This window comes from Symphalangus syndactylus, chromosome 19, assembly GCF_028878055.3.
Source record: "Symphalangus syndactylus isolate Jambi chromosome 19, NHGRI_mSymSyn1-v2.1_pri, whole genome shotgun sequence".
NCBI classification, from domain to species: domain Eukaryota; kingdom Metazoa; phylum Chordata; class Mammalia; order Primates; family Hylobatidae; genus Symphalangus; species Symphalangus syndactylus.
Window position 1 is genome coordinate 14,543,380 of NC_072434.2, and position 7,611 is coordinate 14,550,990.

The window sequence follows — 7,611 nt, forward strand, 5'->3', positions numbered from 1 at the left end:
ATTTTATTTATCCATTCTTCCATTGATGGTCACTTATGTTGCTTCCAAATCTTAGCTATTGTAAATAGTGCTGCAACAAACACAGAAGTGCAGATAACTCTTTCGTATGCTGATTTCCTTTCTTAGGGGTATATACCAAGAAGTGGGATTGCTGGATCATATGGTAGCTCAATTTTTACTTTTTTGAGGAATGTTCAGACTGTTCGCCATAGTAGTTGTAAAAATCTACATTCCCACCAACAGTATACAAGAGTTAGCTTTTCTCCACAGCTTTACCAGCATTCGTTATTGCCCGTCTTTTGATATAAGCCATTTTAACTGGGACGAGATAATGTCTCGTTGTAGTTTTGATTTGCATTTCTCTAATGACCAGTGATAGTGACCATCTTTTCATATGCCTGTTTGCCATTTGTGTGTCTTCTTTTCAGAAATGTCTATTCAAATATTCTGCTCATTTTTTGATAAAATTTTGTTTTTTTAATCAATCAAAACCTTTAATGCTCAGTTTTCACAAACACAAATCAAATTTCCAGATTTACAGCAAAATGTGCCCCCTAAAAAAGTGTACATTCTTCAGTTTCTCCTACACTTTTTTTTTTTTTTTTGCCTATCTTTCAAAACTGAGCACTGGGTATTTTTAATATAAGCCATGTCATATGTACAGTTTAACTATGTTTCAGGAATAAACAAAATCCATGATATTTTAGTAACTCATAGTGTATTTATAGAATGAAAAGTTCTCTTCAAAATACACTTTTCACTGGGAAAAATAAATAAAATAGACAAATGGATCTACACAAAGTAAACATTAACTTTGGTAGATTTCAGTGTAGTTCGTAACAAGCATATTTGCCCTTATTCCCCCAGAGCTGCTCAACTACCGAGAATTTTTAAAATATTTTTAACTGAGATTTTATTATGTTGACATTTGTTTCTCATTCCACAACATCTTCAGCCAAGCTCTGAGCACTTACAATTTTCTAATTGTTGGGAGCTTCGTCAGAAGCATCTGGAACACTGGTGGTGGAAGAGTTTGCTGTAAGGCCTGCAGTAACTGCTGTGGCTGTCCACACACAGCAGTTGCATTTGTCAGATGGTCTACACCCTTCTCATATTCGCCTTGAGCTAGTAACTCTTCACCAAGCTGTATTTCTTCAAGGAAGAACTTCTGAACAGCTTCAGCATCTTTAAGGTCAGGTAACTTGGAAAGCCCAGCTCTCTCTTTGGCAAGCTTCTGTTTCTTTCTTCGTTCTCGAAGCCTATTCTTGAAGTTGGGGTCACTTCATCTTTTGCGGTCGAAGTAGATGCAGTGCCCAATGAAAAGGGACCTGCATACACTGGCGGCGATGGCGCTGTTACGACCCACCATCTTCTCTACAACGCTGAGCGTGGACAGTGGCGGCAGGGACTGCAAAGGAGCAGTGGGCCACGAACCCTCAGCGCGGTCGGCGTAGCTCACACCCTAAGGCTGCGGGCCAGGAACACGGAAAAAGCTAGATTTTTTTTTCCTATAGAGTTGTTTGAGCTTCTTATATGTTCTGGTTATTAATATATTTTCTCTCATTCTGTGGATTGTCTCTTTACTTTGTTGATTGTATCTTTTGCTGTGCAAAAGCTTTTTAACTTGAAGTGACCCCTTTTGTCTATTTTTGCTTTGGTTTCTTGTGCTTGTGGGGTATTGGTCGAGAAATTTTTGCCCAAATCAATGTCCCAGAGATTTTCCCCAATGTTTTCTTGTAGTAGTTTCATAGTTTGAGGCCTTAGATTTTAGTCTGTAATCCATTTGTATTTGATTTTTGTATATGGTGAGAGATGGAGGTCTAGTTTCATTCTTCTGCATATGAATATCCAGTTATCCCAGCACCATTTATTGAAGAGACTCTTTTACCCAGTTTATATTATTGGCATCTTTGTCAAAAATGAGTTCAGTGTAGCTGTGTGGATTTGTTTCTGGGTTCTCTATTCTGTTCCATTTCTTTATGGATCTGTTTTTATGCCAGTACCAAGCTGTTGTGATTACTATAGCTCTGTAGTATAATTAGAAGTCAGGTAACATGATTCCTCTTCTTTTATTCTTTTTGCTTAGGATAGCTTAGGAAATTCTCGGTCTTTTGTGGTTCCATATGAATTTTATAATTTTTCTTTTATTTCTGTGAAGAATGCCATTGGTATTTTGATAGGGATTGCATTGAATCTGTAGATTTCTTCGGGTAGTATGAACATTTTAACAATATTGATTCTTCCAATCCATGAACATGGAATATTTTCCATTTTTTGGTGTCCTCTTCAATTTCTTTCATCAGTGTTCTGTAGTTTTCATTATCAAGATCTTTCACTTCTTTGGTTAAGTTAATCCCTATGTATTTAACTTCATGTGTGACTATTGTAGATGGGATTACTTTTTAAATTTCTTTTTCACATTGTTCACTGTTAACATGTAAATATGCTACTGATTTTTGTATGTTGATTTTGTATTCTGCAACTTTACTGAATTTTTTTATCAGTTCAATAGTTTTTATGAGGAGTCTTTTAGTTTTTCAAAATATAAGATCATATCATCTGCAAACAAGGATAATTTGACTTCTTTCTCTCTAATTTGGATGCCTTTTATATCTTTCTCTTGCCTGATTGCCTTAGCTAGAACTTCCAGTACTATTTTGAATAACAGTGGTGATAGTGGGAATGCATGCTGTGTTCCAGATCTTGGAGAAAAGGCTTTCATTTTTTTCCTATCAGTATGATACTAACTGTGGGTCTGTCATACATGGCTGTTAATATGTTTGGGTATGCTCCTCCTACACCCAGTTTTTTGAGGGTTTTTATTATGAAGGATGTTAAATTTTATCAAATACTTTTTCAGCATCAGTTGAAATGATCAGTTTTTATCCTTCATGTTGTTGATGTGATGTAGCACATTGATTGATTCACATGTGTTGAACCATCCTTGTATTCCAGAGAAAATCACGATTGGTCATAATGAATGATCTTTCTAATGTATTGTTGAATTCAGTTTGCTAGTTTCTTTTGTTGTTTGTTTGTTTTTTTTTTAGATTGGAGTCTTGCTTTGTCACCCAGGCTGGAGTGCAGTGGCACGATCTCAGCTTACTGCAAGCTCCACCTCCTGGGTTCATGCCATTCTCCTGCCTCAGTCTCTTGAGTAGCTGGGACTACAGGCACTCGCCACCATGCCCAGCTAATATTTTGTATTTTTAGTACAGAAGGGATTTCAAGGTGTTAGCCAGGATGGTCTCGATCTCCTGGCCTCGTGATCCACCTGCCTCGGCTTCCCAAAGTGAGTTTGCTAGTATTTTGTTGAGATTTTTGCATTGATATTCATCAGAGATATTGGTCTGTGGTTTTCTTTTTTTGATGTGTGTTTGTCTGATTTTGGTATTAGGATAATACTGGCTTTGCAAAATGAGTTTAGAAGTAGTGTCCCCCTATTCTATTCTTCAGAATAGCTTGAGTAGGATTGGTATTAGTTCTTTAAATGTTTGTAAGAATTCAGCATTGAAGCTATCAGGTCCTGGCTATTCTCTATTGGGAGACTTTATTACAGCTTCAATCTTGTTACATGTTATTGATCTGTTCAAGTTTTGGATTTTTTTCCTGGTTTAATCTTGGTAGGTTATATATATCTAGGAATTTGTCTATTTCTTCCAGATTTTCCAACTTATTGGCATATAGTTGCTCATAGTAGCCATTAATGATCCTCTGAATTTCTGCAGCATCAATTGTAATGCCTCCTTTTTCATTTCTGATTTTATTTATTTGGATCTTCTTTTTTTTTTCTTAGTCTGGCTAAAGATTTGTCAATTTTGTTTAACTTTTCAAAAAAACCAACTTTTTGTTTCATTGATATTTTGTATTTTTTCTCATTTCAATGTAATTTATTTCTGCTCTGATCTTTATTATTTATTTTATTCTACTACTTTTGGGTTAGGTTTGCTTTTGCTTTTCTAGTTCTTTAAGATATATTGTTATATTGTTCATTTGAAGTGTTTCCTTTTTGTTGATGTAGGTGCTTATAGCTATAAACTTCCCTCTTAGTTTGCTGTATCCCATTGGTTTTGGTATGTTGTGTTTCCATTATAATTTGTTTCAAGAAATTTTTCAATTTTCTTCCTAACTTCTTCATTGACTCACTGGTTATTTAGGAACATATTGTTTAATTTTAATGTATTTTTATAGTTTCCAGAACTCCTCTCGTTACTAATTTCTACTTTTATTCCATGTGGTCAGAGAAGATGCCCTAATCATCTGAATGTTTTAAAACTTGTTTTGTGACCTAATATATGGCTTATCTTTGATAATGATTCATATGCTGAGGAAAAGTATATGTATTCTGCAGCTGTTGGATGGAATGTTCTGTAAGTATCTGTCAGATACATTTGGTTTATAGTGCAGAATAAGTCTGATATTTCTTGTTGATTTTCTGTCTGGAAGATCTGTTCAATGCAGAAAGTGGAGTGTTGAAACCTTCAGCTATTATTGTATTTGGGCCTAGCTCTCTCTTTAGCTCTAATAATATTTCCTTTATATATCTGGGTGATCCACTGTTGGGTGCATATATATTTAAAATTGTTATATCTTCTTGCTGAATTTACCCCTTTATCATTATATAGCGACCTTCTTTGTCTCTTCTTATAGTTTTTTCCTTGAGATCTATTTTGTCTGATATATATAGTGACTTCTGCTCTTTTTTGGTTTCCATTGGCATGGGGTTTCTCTTTCTATCTCTATTTTAAGGCTTTGTGTGTATTTGTAGGCTGTGTTTCTTGTAGGCAACATATCAATGGGTCTTGTTTTTTTTAAATCTACTCAGCCAGTCTATGTCTTTTGATGGGAGAGTTTAGTCTATTTACATTCAGTGTTATTACTGGTAAGTAGGGACTTACTCCTGCCATTTTGTTATTTGATTTCTGGTTGTTTTGTGGTCTTCTCTTTCTTCTTTCTTTCCTTTCTATCTTCCTCTAGTGGATGTGATTTTCTCTGGTCATATAGTTTCCAGCTTTTTATTTTTTGTGAGTCCATTGTATGATTTTTGGTCTGAAGTTACCATGAGGCTTGCAAATGCTATCTTATAAATAACCTATTATTTTACCGAATAACAACCTAATATTATTTGCATAAACAAACAAACAAGCAAAAAGAAAACTAATAAAACTCTATGCTTTAACTTTGTCTCCTCACTTTTTAACTTTTGGTTGTTTCCATTTATATCTTATTGTACTGATTATGTCTTGAAAAGTTATTTTAGTTTTTATTTTTATTGGTTTATTTTTGAGTCTTTTTACTTAGGATAAGAGTAGTTTACACACCACGGTTACAGTGTTATAATATTCTTTGTTTTTCCATTTAGTTACTATTACCAGTGAGTTTTGTACCTTCAGGTGATTATTTATTGCTCATTAATGTCTTTTTCTTTCTGATGGAAGTACTCCCTCTAGCACATCTGGTAGGAAAGGTCTGGTATTCATGAAATCCCTCAGTTCTTGTTTGTCTGAGAAAATACTTATTTCTCCTCCATGTTTGAAGGCTATTTATGCCTGATATACTATTCTAGGGTGAAATATTTTTGTTTTTGTTTTTGTTTTCCTTCAGCACTTTAAATATGTCATTGCACTGTCTCCTGGTTTGTAAAGTTTCCCCTGAAGTTTGCTGCCAGACTTATTGGAGCTCCATTTTATGTTATTTGTTTCTTTTCTCTTGCTGCTTTTAGGATCCTTTATTTATCCTTGACTTTTGGGAGTTTGATTATTAAATGCCTTGAGGTAGTCTTTTTTGGGTTAAATCTGCTTGGTGTTCTATAACCTTCTTGTACTAGGATATTGATATCTTTCTCTAGGTTTGGGAAGTTCTTTGGTATTGTTTCTTTGAAAAAACATTCTACCCATATCTCTTTCTCAACCTCTTCTAAGACCAATAAATCTTATATTTGCCCTTGAGATTATTTTCTCGATCCTGTAGGCATGCTGCATTGTTTTTTAGTTTTTTAATTTTGTCTCTTCTTACTCTGTATTTTCAAATAGCCTGTTTTCAAGCTCTCTAATTATTTCTTCTGCTTGATAAATTCTGCTATTAAAGGAAAATCTGATGAATTCTTCAGTATGCCAATTGAATTTTTCAGTTCCAGAATTTCTGCTTGATTCTTTAATTATTTCAATCTCTTTGTTAAATTTATGTGATAGAATTCTGAACTCCTTCTCTGTGTGATCTTGAGTTTCTTTGAGTTACCTCAATGCAGCTATTTTGAATTCTCTGTTTGAAAGGTCACATATCTCTGTTTCTTCAGTATTGGTCTCTGGTGCCTTATTTAGTTCATTTGGTAAGGTCATGTTTTCCTGGACGGTGTTGAAGCTAGTAGATGTTCTTTGGTGTCTGGGCACTGAAGAGTTAGGTGTTTATTGTAGTCTTCACTGTCTGGGCTTATTTGTAGCCATCCTTATTGGGAAGGCTTTCCAGATATTTGAAGACTTGGGTGTTGTGATCTAAGCTGTATCTGCCTTAGGAGACACCCCAGGCTCAATAATCCTGTGATTCTTGCAGACTCATAGAGGTACAGACTTGATGGTCTTGGACAAGATCTGGGAGAATTCTCTGGATTACCAGGCAGAGACTCTTGTTCTCTTCCCTTACTTTCTCCCAAACAAATGAAATCACTCTCTCTGTTCTGAGACACATAAAGCTGGGGGTGGAGTGACACAAGCACCACCAGCAGTACAACTTGGCTGGGTCAGACCTGAATCTAACACAGCTCTGGGGCTCGCCCAAGGCCTGCTGTAACCATTCCCTGGCTACTCCCTATGTTCTCTGAAGGCCCTGGGGCTTTGTGATCATCAGATGGCAAAGCCAACCAGGCCTGTATTCTTCTGTTTAGGATAGTGAGGTCGCCCAGGCCCCAGGTGGGTCCAGAGGTGATATCCAAGAGTCAGGGACTAGAGTCAAAGACCTTAGAGGTCTATCTGGTGTTACTGTATTACAGCTGCGCTGGCACTCAAACCATAAGACACAATCCTTTCCACTCTCCCCTCCCCTTTCTAAGGGCAAAGGAGCCTCTCCCTGTAACCACCGCCACCCCAGGCCACAAGGAGTACTGCTGGACTACCACCCATGTTTCCTTAAGGTCCAGGGGCACTTCAGTCAGCTCGTGGTGAATGCTGCCTGGCCTGGAACTCACTCTCTAGGACAGTGGGCTCCCTGCTGGCTTCAGTCAGGTCCAGAAATGCTGTCCAAGAGTCAAGTCTTAGAATCAGGAATCCCAAGAGCCTGTTTGATGCTCTGCCCTTCTGTGGCTGTGCTGGTATCTAAGGTGCAGGACAAAGTCCCCTTTACTTCTGCCTCTGCTTTTCTCAAGCAGGAGGAGTTTTATCCCATAGTCATTACAGCTGGGAATGGGCTGAGTCTCACTTGAAGCCAGCAAGTCTCAGAGGCTGACCCAAGGCCCTTGATGTAGTACCCGGGAATTGCTGCTCATCATTTAGGGCCCTAGGGCTCTTCAGTTAGCAGGCGATGAATGCTCCCAGAACTTGGTCCTTTCTTTCAAGGGAGTGGGTTCCCTTCTGGCCCAGGGTGTGTTTAGAAATATTGTCCAGGAGCTAGGGCCTGGAA

General features: G+C 37.1%; 1 pseudogene; it reads right to left on the bottom strand.

The window, feature by feature from the left end:
- Positions 1-413: 413 nt before the first annotated feature.
- On the bottom strand, positions 414-1,458 carry LOC129458501 (mitochondrial import receptor subunit TOM20 homolog; annotated as a pseudogene).
- Positions 1,459-7,611: the final 6,153 nt, after the last annotated feature.